The sequence below is a fragment of the Zalophus californianus genome, chromosome 11 (assembly GCF_009762305.2).
Source record: "Zalophus californianus isolate mZalCal1 chromosome 11, mZalCal1.pri.v2, whole genome shotgun sequence".
Classification (NCBI taxonomy): Eukaryota; Metazoa; Chordata; class Mammalia; order Carnivora; family Otariidae; genus Zalophus; species Zalophus californianus.
This window is the reverse complement of record NC_045605.1, coordinates 90,471,351-90,490,691: the sequence shown is the minus strand read 5'-3', so window position 1 is coordinate 90,490,691 and position 19,341 is coordinate 90,471,351. Positions and strand designations below refer to the sequence as shown.

Here is a 19,341-nt window from a genome sequence, read left to right as displayed (position 1 = left end):
TCCTAAACAACAGCTGTCTGATACTGGTTTTAATTACTCTGAAATGTGTATATTTTTCATGACATCTATATCACTTCCAGAAAGTTTTGACCATTTGAAATTTTCTAAGACTGGAAAGCATATCTTGCTTTTCAAGAGCCCACATTGTGTAGTTTATATATATGAAAGAGCATTTTAGATCCTTATTGGAGCCATAAAAAATGTACATGGTACTAAGAGTAATCTCTGAAAGAGTATATTGGATTAACAAATGGAAGAGAAAAATGGCTGCTTTGGGTAAGCAGTTTAATTTCTGCATAGTTTATGTGAGTTTACCATTAAGACTTGATAAATATAATATTTGCTTCTATTATACATAGGGGTAGGTTAAAATGAAGTTTGTGGACTTTAGTGAATGAAAACTAAATGCTCATATCCTCTGGTACACAATGAAATGAGGGAGAGACACAAATCATCCAGAAGTAAGACAGATAGGATAAATGCCATAGATGTGAAATTGTTTCTGATTTTAGAATCTTTTATACTTATTCAATAAATATGCAGAAGTATCAGTTCATACTTCCTGCCATTTCCCTTCAAAACTATTACAAAAACAATTTGTGAGGCTCTTAAGAGAGAGAAAATCAGATTTTTCAGAAATATAATATAGAGCCAAATTTCTCTTTGCCAAAAGTCAAAAACACCTTTTAAAGTTGTATTGGGTCAACAGAATGTATAGATTAGGGAGTTTTAAATATGAACTATTTGAACGGAGTCTCAGGATAGAATACCATAATTCTATGACTCTAAAGATACAGACATGAACAAAACTCTTGCCAAACAATGCTCAACTCACACCTCCAGCCAGTTATCCTCAATGTTGAAACCATTTCAAAACAGACAACAAAAGTTAAAAATAAAAGAAATATCAACAAATATGTTAAGAAAAGTTGATACAGGGCGCCTTGGGTGGCTCAGTCATTAAGTATCTGCCTTCAGCTCAGGTCATGGTCCCAGGGTCCTGGGATTGAGCCTCGCATCAGGCTTCCTGCTCAGTGGGAAGTGTGCTTCTCCCTCTCCTGCTCCCCCTGCTTGTGTTCCTTCTCTCACTGTCTCTCTCTCTCTCTCTCTCTCTGTCAAATAAATAAATAAAATCTTTAAAAAAAAAAGAAAAGTTGATACAATGAATCCTTCATAGAGTATTTGGATTCAATTCCTGTCTTTATCTCTTCCAAGTCAATGATCCACTTACTAAGTTAATTTTTTTCCATATAAATAAAAGTACAGATTCATTTTGAGAAACACTGGACTCTCCACTACATACCTATCAGAATGGCCCAATTCCAAAACACCAACAATGCCAAATGCTGACAAGGATGTGCAACATGAACTCATGGCTGGTGGTACTGCAAAAATGGTATAGCCACTTTGGAACACAATTTGGCAGTTTCTAACGAAACTAAAATACTCTTATCATATGATTCAGCAATCACCCTCCTTGGTATTTACCCAAATGAGTTGAAAATATATGTCCAAGAACAAAAATCTACACAGATGTTTATAACTGCTTTATTCCTAATGGCCCAAACTTGGAAACAACCAAGATGTCCATCAGTAGGTGAATGGATAAATAAACTGTGGTCCATCCAGACAATGGAACACTCTTCAGCACCACAAAAGGAATGAGCTTTCAAGCCATGAAAAGACATGAGGAAACTTAAATGCATATTACTAAGTAAAAGAAGCCAATCTGAGAAGGTTACATACCTTAAGATTGCAACTATATGACATTATGGGAAAGACAAAACTATGAAGACAGTAAAAAGATCCGTGGTTGCCAGGCATTAAGGTAAATAGAGGATAAATACCTGGAACACAGAGGACTTTTAGGGCAGTGAAAATTTTATGTTTATAATGGCTACATGTCATGTACATTCATCTAGACCCATAGAATATATATCAAAGACAAAAAGAACCTTACTGTAAACTATGAAATGGGTGATAATGGTGTGTCAATATAGGTTCATCATTTGGAACAAATATACCTCTGGTGTAGGATACTGATAGTGGAAGAGGCTATGGGGGACAGGGGAGGAAAGTGGCAGGATGAAGAAGGAAATATATGAAAGCATTGTATTTTCCATTCAGTTTTGTTGTAAACCTAAAACTACTCTAAAAAATAAAGTCTCTTAAAAATAGAACACTGGAATCTATAAATAAACTTTAAAAACATTTTCATAGGTAGTTCTCAAAAATCATTTAAAAATTTTTTTTCTGTATTTTTCCCAGCCTATCTTTTGTGCATAGTATTTTTCTTGCTTAATACTATATAATACTATTATTAAATAATATTATTAAATGATAATACTATTTGTTCTATAAATATTTGTGTATATATTATGGTCCAGACATTGTTAGAGGCAGTCAGAATACAATTATAAACTAAAAGAAAAACCTTTTTTTCATGAAAGCTGAATTATAAAAGAAAGAAAATACTACAAAAAGACAGGTCTATAAATAAATTTTAATTTGCTGATCCATGTTGTGCAAATATAATGATAATGAGTATAAGGTTTATGTGAATTAAAATTAATTGAAAAGAAGAGGTATCCCCCCACTCTTTTTTTTAACATTAAAAAGCTGATAATTTGCCTCAGAAAACCGATAATTTTAAGTTATTTTCTGTCTTTTTGAAATATATGCAAACCTTTTTAAAAGCTAAATAAGCCTCTTTACAGCTTTAAGACCCAGGGGTGTCTTTCTCAAGGATCTGGGAACCATTTTTTGAAACACAATCATCAAAAAATATAGTGTCCCTATCTCCTGGTTTCTGTGGGATGGTAGAAGCCTTTAGTGGGCACCATGTTTCAAGTTGCAAAAATATCTTGTCATAAAATAGGAGAGGTTTATTTGTCCTTTGGATAAAGCCAATGGCATAACATAGTGATCATCCCAATTACTAAGTGAATTTAAGATGAACCATGTATGACAAATAATGTTGTCAAGTGCTTTTATTTGAAAATTAGTTATTGTTTATCTTGAGAATACACATGCAATGGGTTGTATCTGCTTGAATATATAGAAGGATGAACTTTCTTCCTGTCTTTGAAATCTGTTGGGAGATGCCTGGTGATGTACATCAGAATCTGGTTTAGTGCTTCTTTAACAATTGTGTTTTTTCTCTTCTGCTGATGTGGAGAGGTTTTCTGGATTAAGAAGATATTTTGTTTTTAATTACATTTCCCCAACATGAGATAGATAATTACGTAACACATTGTTTGTGGGGTTGTGAATTCAGAGAGAATGGTCTGTAAAATTCTCTAGAGAGATGATGTTTGAGTAGAGATCTCAATGTTAGGACAGAAACAGCCATATAAAATATAGTGGTGAAGAGTACAAGCAGTGAGAATAGCAAATGTACCAGCTGTAAGACAGAGATGAGCTGGCTTGTTCAATAACACAAATAGGCCAGTGAATGTCACCTTTAGAGAATGACAAAGTGATAACAGATGAGATGAGCAAGATAAGTTGTGGCCAGGTTAGGTAGGGTTTGCAGTCATTAAAAAACTAGAGTCAAAAAAATTCTAAGTGAAAGTATGTGTTATAATCTAGCTCTTGTGTTTAAAGATATTACTATGTCTGTTTTATATGGACCATGAAGAGGAGATAACTTCAGTGAGAAGCCCATTCAATGTCTATGACAGTTGCCCAGGCAACAAACAGAACTACAGTGATAGTGGTAGATGTTTAGTGAGGTGGTTTTCAGAATAAATTTCGGAGATAGACACTCCATTTGGAGATGAGGGCTAAGAAAAAGAGGGGAATAGGAATAACTCTTAAGTTTTTGGCTTTTCTGATTGGATGAGTGATGCCATAAAGAGCTAATGCAGGCTGACGAATATTAAAGGGGCTGTGGGATTCTATTCCAGCCATGTAGTGCTTGAGACCCATTAGGTATTCAAACAGACGCATCAAGTTAGCAGCTAGAGATGAGCCTGAAAACTCAGAAATACATTTTGGGAAATCAACAGTTTAAACTATATTTTCAACCATGGGTCTGAATGTCATCTAGAATAGAGTAGAGGTAGTGGGGGGAAAAAATGGTGGATGCAAACTGTCCTCAGGCAAATGAACATTTGGAGAACTCAAAAAAGTGGGAGAAGCCAGGAGAGGAGAGTAAGGAAGAGTCATTAGTGGAGTAGTAAATAAAACAAAATTATGATGTTTCTCCCATGCCAAAGTAATAATTCTGGTTTAAAAGGAAGTTGTCAGTTGGGTTAGAAACTGTTTAAGTTCAAGGGTGATAAGGACAGATATTTGACATTTTTATTTGGAAAACTGGTCATTTGGTGACTTTGATGAGATCAATTTCAGTGGAATTACGGGGCAGAAAATTTCAGTTGAGTGGGATAAGCTGAAGAGAAAAAGACCAGACAGCTCTTTCGGTAGCTGGTAGGAAACAGGAGTATACAAGAGAAGAGAGTTTTGTTACTTTATTTTTTAATAGGGATGAGTACAGAATGATACAAATTATCCAATAGAAAGGGTGAAAACACTTACCAAAAAAGAGAAAAAAGCAAAAAGCAGAAGCTAACATGGCAAAATCCTTGAGTTGGCTAAAGTAGCAAGAGAACGCAATATGCAACCGGAAGCTTTGGTTCTAGCTACAGGGAAGGCCATGTCACCATTATAACAGGACAGGGTATACAGGTACCATTTTAAGTATATGTATTGATTCATGTGACTCTTATGATCTTCCTTTTCTCAGTGAAATAAAAATAGATAGGCCAGGTTTAAAGGAAAAAGAGGCAGGTATAAAATAGTTGTCTCAGTGTTATTTTTCTTGGAACTGTAGTAGGACTTCTGGGTAAGGCAAATAAACTTAACTTTATGATAGATTTTTATACCTTGATTATCAATTAATGCTTTATCAGAGGCAGCTTTCTTGCTTTAAGATAAAATCCACAGTGTAATTCTTAAACAATGCTAATCTTATTTTGATAGCTGTTCTGATATTTACCAATGATTTGTTGAATTTAGAAACATTTTCCCAATATTTTACTGGTATAACTGCTGTAGTTCATGAATATTATTAAAGACAAGATATTTTTTGCCCTGTGTGTCATGACATTATTCCCTTCTGTTGGTTTTCCCACAGTGGTGCCGAATGGATCAGAGTCTGAGCATTTCATGGCATTTGATTATATATATATATAGTTAAGTTGAGTTCTAGATGGTTTACATCAATTTACCCTGCCACCATAAATGTATGTGATTTTTCATTTTACTTCATCTTTGACAGATTTGTTTAGTAGTGTATTGCTTGACAATTTGTTAAACGACCTGTGGTGTCTTAGCTTGTGTTTTCCCCAGGAGCAGACCTGAGGCCAGGATCTTAGTGAGAATGGCTTATTTGGGGAGGTGATCACAGGAGTATCAGTAGTGGGATGGAGATGCGTGAGAGGAGAAAAGGGAGCCAGTAACCGGTGCCCTATTAAGTCAGTTACCTCTGTGGGTAACGAGTTGAAGCCCATTGGGAAGACTCTGAGAGCCAGTGTAAATGGCATGCCTCAAAGTGATCCCAACTATGTGGGGAAGCAATTATGGTATTTATACACAAATGCCTGCTTACCACTGGTTGAAGCTACTCCTGGTGCCTTAAATCAATTGGAACTTCTGATCTGCACCGTGAGCACCAGAGCATGTTTTAACAGCATGGGAGAGTCACCATCCAAAGGAAAACAGATAGGAGAGTCTAGAAATTGGCTGGAGATGAATGTGGGCACTGACAGCATTAACCACACACAGTAACTTGCTTGCATTGCTTTTTGATGTAATAGCAACAATGGGAAAAACACAAGATTGGCAGAATTTGTTTAGCCATCCCTATGTACCCAGCACTCTGCTGACCCTGGCACATCCAGTCCTTTCTCTTCATTTCACCTCAGATTTCAAGACCCCAGCTATTTTGTTGTTTCTGTTGTTAACAATACAGATATTTTCAGAGATTTTTATTTTTTAATTCTGTAACCAGAATTAAAAAAAAAACCCTCACCACCATCCTTGATAACTTATTCTTTTATTCATTTCATTTTTCTTACTTTAGTTCTATTTTTTTACTTGAGTTCTATTTTTAATTAATTTTCAATATCCTCAAGTTTTCTTTTTAACATACCTAGATGAAATATTCATGAAGCGTACCTGGGTGAAATATTTTCTGAGGCTTCATATAGGAAAATGTTTTTTTATTATTTTCCAACATGATTAATAAATTTGTTGGATATAAAGATCTTGGTACATAGTAGCCCCACTCAAATTCTGTCCTTACTTTTATTATTGGATTCTGTAAAAAATAAGTAAATAAATAAATGAGAAAAAAAGAAAGAAGGAAAAAAGAAATAAAACCAAAATTATTTTGGTATGTGTTTCTAGAAAACTTTTTTTTTCCTCCTTTGGAAATTTTTTTAAAAAGATTTTATTTATTTATTTGACAGAGAGAGACACAGTGAGAGACGGAACACAAGCAGGGGGAGTGGGAGAGGGAGAAGCAGGCTTCCTGCCGAGCAGGGAGCCCGATATGGGGCTCGATCCCAGGACCCTGAGATCATGACCTGAGCCAAAGGCAGACGCTTAATGACTGAGCCACCCAGGCATGCCGCCTTTGGAAATTTTTGGTACATTTTTCATCACTGAAATAAAAATATTTCCTATTTATGTATTTGTCCTAAAACACTTTAATTAGTTTTTATTTCAATTTTCCTTTCTTTTTCTTAAGTATGGTAATTTATTTTTTTTCCCCTGTAAAGGCTTCTACTCTGTTTCTTCTATTTTCTCCTATGGCCAGATTTAATAGGCATAGGTTGGAATCCTAACATCTGTCCCCCCAAAATATTGTCTTTTAAAATAATTTCCCAACAGATAACTTTCCCCCAGTATTCTGGGGCTTTTCTTTCAATTGTGTGTCATTGTTGAAGGAGTGTATCTCAAGTTTTTCCTCTAGAACACAAATTAGAAACTGTTGCTATTCCTACTCTATTCGTATGTATGCTTCCACAATTCTCATGGCTCACCTGTCTTCTGCTCTACAGACCTAATGTACATGCCTCTTACTAGCAGACCTGAACTCAGAATAATATGGGTAAAGGATTTTGGTAAAATTTAATCTTAAACTGCTCTCCCCACAGATAACAGTTTTTTTCATGTTGTAATTGGTTGTTCCCTTGATGTTGTTCAAAAAAAATACTGCCCCAAGATGGGATGTGTGTGTGTGTGTGTGTGTATTTTTATTTGTGTGTGTGTATTTTTAAGACTTTATTTCTTCAAAGTTTGATGTATATGTTTTAATTCTGTATCATCAGCTTCTCTAACAGCCACATTTAAAAATTTTAAGCCTAAAGTAGGGGGGAGAGAAACCTTCAAAATAATTGATCCCAATTTTCTAAGATCACGTAAATGCTATACCTTTGGCATTTTTAGGTTTCAAGAGGGCCTTAAGATAATCAAATACCATTTCGCACCCTGTCCCCTTCCTTTAAACACGTAAACAGAGAATGATACAGACAACAGCAATACTCTCAGCATGAAAAACAGCAATATGCACTCAGTTAGGTATGAGTCATCTTGGAAACTGAGGATTCTTAATGTGAACACAATTCAGAGGGAATGCTTTATGCCATCTCCTGTTTACTTAGAAAAAGGACAAAAGCCATTTTACAAAATTTTTGAATCATATAGAAATTACTATATGAATTTTGTCTTTCTCTCAACTACTACTACTTAATTTTCATGTTCCCTCAATGACTGTACGTCTAATACCCAAACCTATGTCAAAATATATCGATGATTTAATTAAAAAAATACTAGAAATAAAAGTACATTTTACCTTAAGAATTTTACAAAAATATGCACTTTAGAGGTGATAAAATTACTTCACTTCCTAAAGTAAATTTTTGTCTAGAAATTAGAAGTCTGGGGATAGGAGGGGATAAGAGGGTGCAATGTATATGACATATCTACATGAAAAAGGCAGTGACAATTTTGGGCTTTGATCTACTTAGTTAATCAAGTTAGAAGAGACAGTATCTTTCGGGAAAGAACATGTTTAGTTATATTCACTGGGAACCAGGACTTCCTGCTAGAAACAGGATAGAAAAATGCAAGCAAAGTAAACTCCTTGGAAATGAGAAAATGCTCAATGATCAGACCTGGGGCAAGGTCCAAGTTTGGCATGTCATCAAGAGTCACTTGGGGCACCTGGGTGGCTCAGTCGGTTAAGCATCTGCCTTCAACCTAGGTCATGATCCCAGGTTCCTGGGATCGAGCCCTGCATCGGGCTCCCTACTCTGCGGGGAGCCTGCTTCTCCCTCTCCCACTCTCCCTGCTTGCGTTCCCTCTTTCGCTGTGTCTCTCTCTGTCAAATAAATAAATCTTAAAAAAAAAAAAAAAAGAGTCCCTTGATGGGGCAGCCCTGATGTTGGTCTGTCACTACTGTACCAATGGATGAGTCACTAAATCATTCTTCATGTAAATCAAGGTTTATGCTAGAGATAGAGTCGAGACAGATGGCTCCAAAGATGGGGAAAGGCTGGGAAAGAAGCAAGTTCTAAGTGTTTCCAAAGGTTAATGGAATGCATCTTGTCCCTGAAAAATGTCTTGATGAACCACTAATAAAGTTATATTGAGAAAAGAAGTATCAATGGTGCCAGAAAAATCACCCTGTATGAATAGGTAAAACAAATGACTTTCTATACTGGACAATTTCATGGGTCACCAAAACCTCAGAAATTTTCATATTATCCCTCAAGCTTTCATTTGTATATTTATTCAAAGCAAATTAATGATAATTTTTTTATATCAAACTGAAAATTCCCAGAGTGAAGGGATGGGAAGAGAGTGTTTGTAAATGTTAAAAAGAAAATAAATAATTGAAGGGTTGGGGAGATTTGAAACTCTCGTCAGTCATGCAGTCATAGAAGTGTTGAAGGGTTTTTTTGTTTTGGTTTGCTTTTTGGCTTGTTTTCGGTCTTTATTTAGCATGGTGCTTGGAATTACTGTGGATTTTCAAGGAATATGTGGATAAATTTTATTTAGGGTAAATATAAAATCAGAAATGAGGAAGAGGAAGAAAGTACCAAATGACTGTAATCCTTAAGGGATGGGGTAAATCTCATGGAGTCAAGCTACACATGAAGACAAGGAGGCTAAATGCTAAATGCAGGGCCTGGCTTTGCAATATGTTTGGAACCAGAAAATGTTAAGTACTTGGCCCCTTGAAAACATTGTATATGGCCCTCTCACTATCCTCCTGCCTCTAGAAATACTCTCCTTATGCACAATACACACACAGCTCTAATGCTTTTGTCCTTCAAACTGGAATAGTTTCTTAGGTTGTCTATGCATGGGTAAAACAAGAATCAAGCTAAACACAAACATGTTCTTCTATCAATAAATTAAGGTACTCAGGATCAACTGAAAAATGAGATTTCATTTCATTCATTCCACAGCACTTTGGTCTGAAAAAATGTAACTGGTATCATCAGTAAATGAGTCATGTTAGAAGAGACCAGACATTCAGTACTGGAAGACTTCCTGTGCTATGCTCAGATAATGAAATCCTTTAAAAAAGCTATGATGTAGTCTGTCCATGTTTTTCCCTCTTTCATAGAATTCAGGATATGATTCAAGGCAACCAGGAGAGTTCAGTCTGGGATAATCATAATGTTATAAAGCCTGTGATGACTGATTATGACTTATGAGCTTTATTGATGTAACCTTTCAAATGTCCGTCAAAATTCTTCTTATAGATTAAACTTGGTATGCAGGACTCTACATGAAAGAATGAAAATACAAGATACATCTGACTTTCTGAATCTATTATCAAAGGTAGAAGTCAACAGGTGAAAAAGTGGTGTTGGAATGAGGGAAAATCATAACAACAAACACTGATATCAGGAAATCCTATGTGAACACAAACAAGCCATCTGTCCTAGCCAGCACTACTCCTCCCTAGAGTAAAACGAGCCTCTGCTTCTGCCCCATGCTTTAGAGCAGTGTCTCCCAAACTTTAATATACATTCTTAGAGATATGGTTAAAATTCAGATTCTGATCAGTAGGTCTTAGGTGGGCCTGAGATTCTACATTTCCAATACAATCCTAGGTGAGGATTTCCCAATCTCAATATTATTAATATTTTGGACCACGTAACTTCTTTGGAAGACATATCCTGTGCAGTGTAGGATGTTTAGCAGCATCCCTGGCTTCTACCCACTGGTCCCACTACTTTCCCTGACCAGTTGTGATTAATCAAAATGCTTTCAGATATTGCTAAGTATTCCCTAGAGGACAAAATCACCCCCATTTGGAAACCACTGTCCTAAGGGATGCTGATGCTGCTGGTCTTGAGAGCAAGGTTTTGAGAGGGACCTACCTGGGCTTTCCATTAATTATGCAACACTCCACAGAGTAAGGAGTATGTGGGTCCAAAAGAAGAACATATTCTGAGCCTATGCTTGTTTTCTTGAACAAGTTCTAGGTAACTAGGAGCTGGGAGTTTTCTGCTAAAATGATCTAGGCCTTCTAATATTTGTGAGTCCTCTCTGCTGGATCTGTTTTCCCAAGGACTGACTATGTCATAGATGTTTATGGCCCCAGGGCTTCAGAGGAGAGGGAGACACTGTGAGGAGCTATAGGCCAAGCTTGGACACGAGTGCAGAATGTCCACATGCATGCTGCCCTCCACAGTGGAGGAAGAAATGAAAAGCAAAGAAAATGTTATGGAGGAGTTGCAGGATGGAGGTTGAGAATGAATTCCCTTCATAGTGCCATGTTTTTGTATAGAAACTCTTAAAAGTCTGAATATTCTAAGTTCAAGTTTGGCTTTCTAGTTGATTATAAATGTATGCTTATCAAAATAGAAGGCTAAAACATACTCATTTAATGATACTTCTTACTTGATTTATAACTTTAAATGTGTTGTAGATTAGCCCCATTTATTCTCTTGCCTTAGACTCCACAAATACTAGGAGTTGGCCTAGTTTCAGGGCTGGTGGGAAATTCTGGATGTTCAACACCAAGATAAGATCCTAATCAATGGGAAAAACAGAGTACCTTACTAAATAAGAGAAAGTTAGGTTGCTTTATGTTGGGAATCCTAAAACAGCAGAAAACATGAAGCTTAACTGGGAGCATGTATTTCCTTGTGAGTCTGTCTGACTCAAAGAGCATTTACTTTGTGCTATGCCAGGCATTAATAAGTCTTTCTGTAAAGTGTTAGCAAATATCCTTTGCAAGCTGAATGGCTCTGTTGCAACTACTCAACTCTGTTGTAGCTTGAAAGCAGCCATAGATAATATATAAATGAATGGGTGCAGCTGTCTTCAAACTTTCTTTACAAAAACAGACTATAGTTTGCCAACTTTTCTGTTATATTCCTCCTCAAGACAAAGAAAGGGACTTTTAAGTTACATGTTAGTGGGGCATAATATTAAGAGTTGGCAGACAACTTCTCAACACATGTTAAAAATCAAACCATGTACTGTGTGGGTGATACAGATAAAAATACAAGAGTAGGTTTTTTTTGTAACATACCTTTATCTTTATTTTGCCTACCTGGCCTCAGAATCTTGACTGCAATCATATTCATCTTTCACTTAGATATGCTTATCTCTCTGTAATGATACATGGAGGTATTTTGTAACATGAGACTAATAAACATATAAACATAAATAAATAACCAAAAATGACTGAATGCACACTCTCAAACTAAAACCATATACAATGGATGTTCAATCACCTAAAGTATGGTATGAATGCATTAAACATCAATAAATAAATAAATGAACTGAACATCAGTGTTTCATTCTTCTTTATTTGGATTTGGTGCAAATCTTTAAATTAATGTCACTAAGAGACTGAGATTTTCTTTGGTCTTGTCCGAATCATTTATCTATTTGTTTCATCAATACAGGTCTATGTATTGTACTCTTAGCTCACATCAGCCTATGCCAGGATGCCACTTTCTAGTATTAGATTATTTATTACTTCTTGAAGAGAGTTTTTAATCTTTGTTCACATGACCTTTCTAAGGTTCATAGAAGTATTGACCCTTCATCAACAATATTTCTAAAGATATTAGGCCCCTTCATTATGTTCTGTTGAATTCCTATCATCAATAACTTAATTACTTAGGAAATAGTGTCTCCTTGGTTTTTTCTTAGCATACTTGTTCTCTCTTTAGCTGAACTCTCCATGCTCTGTAGAGTTAATTTCTGCTTTTTCTGTGCCCAATTTATGAGTGTTGTATAGCTGAACAGAAGGGAGGTGGGTACTATGATCTCCTTCTGTTGGAAAGGAGTAATTTCTTAATTGTAATATGAGCTGAAAATGGGATTCCCCCTACTGGGAAGAAGTATGGAAGGAATCCCACTTCTGATATAAAAATCATTATATATCTTTCCTGGCACCTGCAGCTCATCATAGGTGGGCCACCAAGGCCATTAAATAGTAATATAATTAGTAATATAATTAGAATTGTCCCTTTCTTCATTCTGTAACCACCTCTAGTTTCTTAGTAATTCTTGTGCAAGAGCTGAAAGATATTGGTTTGCTCATATTAAGACATCTAAGACTGTTTTTTTTTTAAATGGACTTTCATTTTTTAGGGTAGGTTTAGGTTCCCAGCAAAAGTGAAAGCACAGAGATTTCCAATGACTCTGTATCCCCAAGACACGCATAGCCTCTCCCATTATCAATATCCCTCACCAGAGTGATGCATTTATTACAATTGATGAAGAGTATCTTTTGGCCTTACAACATCCATATGCCACCACACAACCATGATCTACACACACACACACACTCACACACACACACACACACACACACACAGAGGAAAAAAAAAAAACCCAAAAAACAAAAACAACCAAACAAAAAAGAATTAGGGATTGAAAATGAGGGCTACATTCTCATTCTCTGTCCTTCACTGGCAATATGCATCAGGTCCTAGTGCGGAGAGAAAGGCAGGCTGATAAAACATTTGCAAAGCAGTGAAATGTTTCAGGTTGAAATATTCAAAAATACATCTGCAAGGCCAAGATGAAATATATTATAGAATACACCAAGAAAAGTGCTCCCAAGATAGAAAACCATGGTTCCTTGCTCATTTCTACCTAAAACAGCTTTAAGGTCTTTATTCTTCCTTTTCTGTAGCTAATACATTCCCAAAACTCTGCAATTATCACACATGAGTAAAGCAGGGAAAATGTGCTATGCTTTCTACAGCACTTCTCAGACTATCCTTGATAATAATAATAATGGTGATGGACAGGAGTTTTATTTCTAGAAGCACAGTCACCATGTAAAACCAAATTATCAGATTTCAGGGCCAAAAAGAACATTTTGTTGGATGTAATAGTTATAAATCATTCCTCTCTAGAATACTGGAAGTTGTGGCTTTTAGCAAAGAAATATATCAAATGTAGTTTAACATTGACTTTTTTTCCTTTGGAAATGCATTTCAACCAAGCGGACCCCAAAGCTTAGTAAGCTGTGTATAATTCTCATTCAGGCTACAGTTACACTTTTCCCCTTATTTTACTGAGAAATGTTTGTGACAGTTCATTCAATTTATTCTCCCAATTTGACTTGCTATTTATAGGAGTGCATCCTGAGGGACTGAGGCCTCAGATTCATTGGGAGCATCAGAGTATGTACTGAAAAAGAGTGAATAATCCCCTGAGTGAATGCTCCACAGCTCTTGTGAATCTCCTTCCTGGAAAAAAAGTGTATTATACTTTGATTTCCATGTGTGGTCATGTATTTCCCATTGTGCCATTTGTCACATGTGGTCTCATTACTCAAGGCATAACTGATTGAACTAGGTTTAAGTGCCAAGACAGGAAAAAAAATCTATCAATGGGCTGTACAGATGTCTTATTACATTTTGTCTTAAAATACAGAATATTAAATCTAATTATATATATATACACACACATATATATATATATCATAAGGAAATGGAAAGTGTGCATAAGCATAACACTTGAAGTAGAATAAACTTTATTTAAACACCTTCCATGGAACTTTCCAAATAATTTTCATAAGCAAGAAAAATTATTTTCATCATAATACAAATATAGGAAATGCTGAGTTAAATAAATTTGAATGGATTAGTTTAATAACAAAGTTTCTCAGGACGTTTAAAATACAAATTAGAGGGGCACCTGGCTGGCTCAGTTGGTTATGCCTCTGACTCTTGGTTTCAGCTCAGGTCATGATCTCAGGGTCATGGGATCAAGCCCCACAATGGGCTCAGTGCTCAGCAGGGAGACTGCTTGAGATTCTTTTCCTCTCCCTTTCCCTCTGCTCCTCTCTCTCTCTCTCTCTCAAATAAGTAAAAAAATCTTTAAAAAAGACAAATATAAATTATGAATCTCTATGGAAGTTATAGCCAAAATTTTGTCTGTAGATCATAGGTTACTTTTTAAATGAGCTTGTTAACATATCAGAGAACACTAGATTCACATGAATAAGAAAATATCAAAATAGAAGAATATGAGAGATTGATTTTATAAAAATAATGTCAGAGTCATATTGGGTTTACACCAATGTACCCCACACTGGTACAAGAGGAGAGTGGGCTAAAATAGGGAGCAAGAGAAACAGGTTTTAGGGCCATAACAAGATACTTTATCACTACACTACTACCCTGCTTAAAAGATCTTTAATGCTACTGTATTGTACTTTACTTTAACAAAGAGTTGTTCTGAAATTCAGGAACTCTCTCTTATTGCTCCATTGTTCTTATAAAAACACTCATCAACTGAATATGTTAGATCAATATAGGGCAACGTATCTAGTTCAGAGTTTCAACTGAAAAGAACCCCGTTTTGTTTTGTTCTAACTGAGTGACATTTCAATGGAGACCTTTAATGAATGCACAGGGTATCTATAAAACAATTACAAACTTGATTATTGCCTTCTGCCTTTCCTTGAGCCATTGATGAAGAAAGGAGATACTCCTAGACAATTGTGCCATCAAAGGTTGGAGCTTTCTTAATCTAAGCAGTGCATGAAGGTAGAGAATAGTCAAGCTGCGTTCTGTTACTATTTGGGGCCAACAAACCAGGGCCTTCCATGAGGCTTTGCCTAATGTCAGAGAATACTAATTGTCTAACCATTATAATTTTCTCTGTCCTTCTAAGGGAACCCTCTTCACCGCCATTACCTCCACCATCACACACAGTTATTGTAGGCAGCCATGTACCCAGTTACATAGTCCTATTTCTCAGTTTTCTTTGTAGATGTGCCATTACTCTCTTCATATAGTCCCTTAACTCTTAATGGAGGGTTTTGAGGACTCTGTTTATAGCTGCCTAACCCAGTTACTGATTTGTACAAGAGAGGATAGCTGATTCATACAAGTACAACAGAAAAGCAAACACTGGGGACCTAATGTGTTACCCAGACTGCTCCAAAATTATGACCATAAGGCATCATATTCCTGTCAATAACTAAATTGAATACCCACGTATTTAGGGATTATGGGGATATCTCAGCACAGGAAACATATTTTAAATTATATAGTCCATTATGCCCTCAATTCAAACACAGCCTTTTCACTTGGGTCCTAAATGTTCTGTATTATAGTCAATTTCCATCAGCCTGTTTTACATTTAAGGCTTACAGGACCCTACTATTTGGAGATATAACTTTATAAAGAAAGAGAAAATTTCTTTCTATAAAGTGGCATTTATTTTCAGGACCCTGGTACAAAAAGAATAATTTGTCCCAAGGACCCATGTCAATACTGGGAAGATTCCAAATGTACCAAGTTCCATGCAACTTGAAGAGCCTAGCTAACACAGAGCAGAAATGGATTTCTTCCTTACATCACCTTTGGGGGATCACTGAAATTAAAACAAATGACGTTCAGGTTTTACTTTCATTTTCCCTCATGAGATGACATGACTTAGATTTTGACTAATATTTGGAGAGAGACTACTATAAGGAGGCATGCTATTTACACTTGTAAATTATATCTAATATCTATACACACACACATATACACATGCACCTCAAGGAAAACCTATGAAGATGTATGTAAAAGAGAAGAGCAAGGTGGGGAATGATGAGAAACCGCACACTGTGTCATTCCTGTGTACTGTGTAGATGCCATTGATCAGCACTGGCAGGCCATTAATACAACCCACTTCCTGAGAGCTGATGGTATTATTCTGACCCACTCAAGCTACGGAATAGTGAAAAGCCATCTGGCTCTTTTGGTGCCATAAACTCTTATCTCTGGCTTTTCAGGCAACATGTTCTAACCAATTGAAGTAAATCTCAAGGACAACACGCCCCATCAATCAGGACGTTTAATTTATAAGTAAACAATGGAAGAAAATTATAGAAGGATGAATTCATCAGCTATCCCATCTGTTGTCCCTGGAATACTGTTTTGTTTGTTTTGGGGGAGGGAATTTGCCTTCTCTGTCAAGGTAGGTCCTTTTAATTTGTGTATAATTCCCAGAACCTAGGATTTGGGTGGGTTGTGATGAAATTCTAAGACCCAAAGAATATGCTTATATGATATTACCCCTCACCAATTTATTCTACATATTTAAGTAGATATTAGGGAATTGTAGAATTATATGGGGCTTATTTTTTTAGTTTCAAGTTGTAAAAAGGCTATTTAGTGGATAATAATAGCTCCATATGTCAAAGGTGACTTACAGTGATGAAGTGCTAAATTCTTCTTAAGATCAAAATTATTCTAGATCTCCCTATTAAAGATCTAAGATGCACTGGTGTTTGTCTCTCCCTTTAAATAGATATTAAAATATTTTTTCTTGTTTCAAACTACTGAGAAATTATTTTTGTACTTTCAAATGGTTTCAAATCAGTTTTCTAATTGTCATCACCACATTCTGTGAGCTGTCTAGGGTTGGTATAACCCTCATTTAACACATGTGGAAAAAGAAGTCCAGAGATTTTAAGATGGCATTTTAGGGTGACATTTTTTTCTAGTAGCAGAGTTGTAACAATAAGCCAGCTAGCCTACTCCAAGTCTTACAGTACTTTCATTTTACTCAAAGACATCAATGTTATGCAGTGGAGCTGCCCTCTTCCTTTACTGTTTGTTAGATAATTAAATTTATTAAAAGCCAAGTCTTTGTTGGAAACAATCTGGAGAGTGTATCTTCTATAAGGACAAAACAACCTTAGAATAAAGCTATCTTTTCTCCAAGGAATCATTGTACACAGAGTTGAGATTTAAAATACAGTATAGCTAATTCCATAAAACTAAGTCCTTTTTAAAGAGTTTATTTGAAATCTATACTCAACCAAGAAATTTAGGTTCAAGGAACCTAGTAAAAACAACAAACAAACAAAGTTTAAAGATTACTATAAAACTGTCTTTCATTCACAGAAGCTTGGAACACATTTTTGTAATCTTCCCCTTCTACCCCTTTAGTTATAGGATCTCCTGAAAATTCCTTTCCTGGGTGTGAAATTTGGTTAATTAAGTTAAATTATTTAATTAAATTTACTAACTCTCCTCTCATGAATAAAAATAATTCAAAGATCTGATTCCCACACTTTCATTTTGTTCCTGATGCAAAGTATTCTCTTAATTCCCAGGAGTAAAAAAGCTAATACAAATAAAAAATTAGTTCTCATTAATCTTAATATTCCAGCAAAAGGTTTGAAAATTAAAAGAGAACCGAGTTCTTTCAATATACCATTTGGTACAATAAAATTATCTGTTTCCACATGATATCCATCTTTCTTCCTGAAAGTAGATATAGGCATGACTTGTTTTATTGTGCTTTGCTTTACTGTGCTTTTCAGATATTATAATTTTTACAAATTAAAGTTTTGTGGCAACTCTGCCTCAAGCAAGTCTACTGGTGCCATTTTTTCAACATTATTTGCTCATGTCTTAATTGTTTCTGTGTCACATTTTGGAAATTCTTGTAATATTTCAATTTGCTTCATTATTATTATATTTATTATGGTGGTCTGTTGTCAGTGATCTTTGATGGTACTATCATAATTGTTTTAGGACATGATGAACTACACCCCTATAAGACAGCAAATTTAATTGATCAGTATTTATGTTCTGACTGCTTCACAGACTGACCATGCTCTCATCTCTCTCTCTCTCCTCAGGCTTCCCTATTTCCCAAGACACAACAATATTGAAAATTAGACCAATTAGTAACCTTATAATGGCCTCTAAGTGAAGGAAAGAGTCACATGTCTCTCACTTTTTAAACTGAAAGTTAGAAATGATTAAGCCAGGTAAGGAAGGTATGTTGAAAACCAAGATAGGCCAAAAACTAGTCCTCTTGCACCAGGTAGCCAAGTTGTGAGGGCAAAGGAAAAGTTCTTGAAAGAAATTAAAAGTGCTACTTCAATAAACATCTGAAAGGTAAGAAGAGAAACAGCCTTATTGCTGATATGGAGAAAGTTTTATTGGTCTCTATAGAAGATCAAACCAGACACAACATTTCCTTTAAGCCAAGGCCTTATCCAGAGCAAGGATTAGGCTAACTCTCCTGACTCTCTTCAATGTTATAAAGGCTGAAAGAGGTGAGGAAGCTGCAGAAGAAAAGTTTGAAGCTAGCAGAGATTGGTTTATGAGGTTTAAGGAAAGAAGCTGTCTTCATAAAAAAAAAAAAAAAAGCAAGGTGAAGCAGCAAATGCTGAAATAGGTTCTGCAGCAAGTTCTCCAGAAAATCTAGCTAAAATAATGAAGGGTGGCTACCTTAAACCACAGATTTTTAATGTAGATGAAGTAGCCTTCTATTGAAAGAAGCCATCTAGGACTTCCATAGCTAGAGAGGAGAAGTCAATGCCTGGCTTCAAAGCTTAAAATGACAGACTGACTCTCTTGTTAGGGACAAATGCAACTGGTGATTTTCTTTTTCTTTTTTTAAAGATTTTATTTATTTATTTGACAGAGAGAGAGAGAGAGAGAGAGCACAAGTAGGCAGAGAGGCAGGCAGAGGGAGAGGGAGAAGCAGGCTCCCCACTGAGCAGGGACCCTGACACGGGGCTCAATCCCAGGACCCTGGGATCATGACCTGAGCCGAAGGCAGCCGCTTAACAAACTGAGCCACCCAGGCGCCCCGCAACTGGTGATTTTCATCTGAAGCCAATGATCATTAACATTCTGAAAATCTTGGGGGTCCTTAAGAATTATGCTAAATTTTCTCTGCCTGTGTTCTGTAAATGGAACATCAAAGCCTGGATGACAGCACATCTGTTTATAACTACATGGTTTACTGAATATTTTAATCCCAACATTGAGACCTACTATTCAAAAAAAAGATTTTTTTCAAATTATGACTGCTCAT

General features: G+C 35.9%; 1 long non-coding RNA gene across 2 annotated transcripts in view; it reads right to left on the bottom strand.

Annotated features, from left to right (window-relative positions):
• Positions 1-19,341, bottom strand: part of LOC113915064 — a 58,830-nt gene that overhangs the window by 22,001 nt on the left and 17,488 nt on the right. Inside the window, exons 2-3 of one of the 2 annotated variants that reach the window (XR_003517579.1) lie at positions 11,567-11,646; positions 3,017-3,185 (exon numbers count right to left, since the gene is read on the bottom strand). This is a non-coding gene — a long non-coding RNA (uncharacterized LOC113915064). Of the gene's footprint in view, positions 1-3,016; positions 3,186-11,566; positions 11,647-19,341 lie in introns of those variants that run through there. The other variant, XR_003517580.1, reaches the window with a different exon arrangement.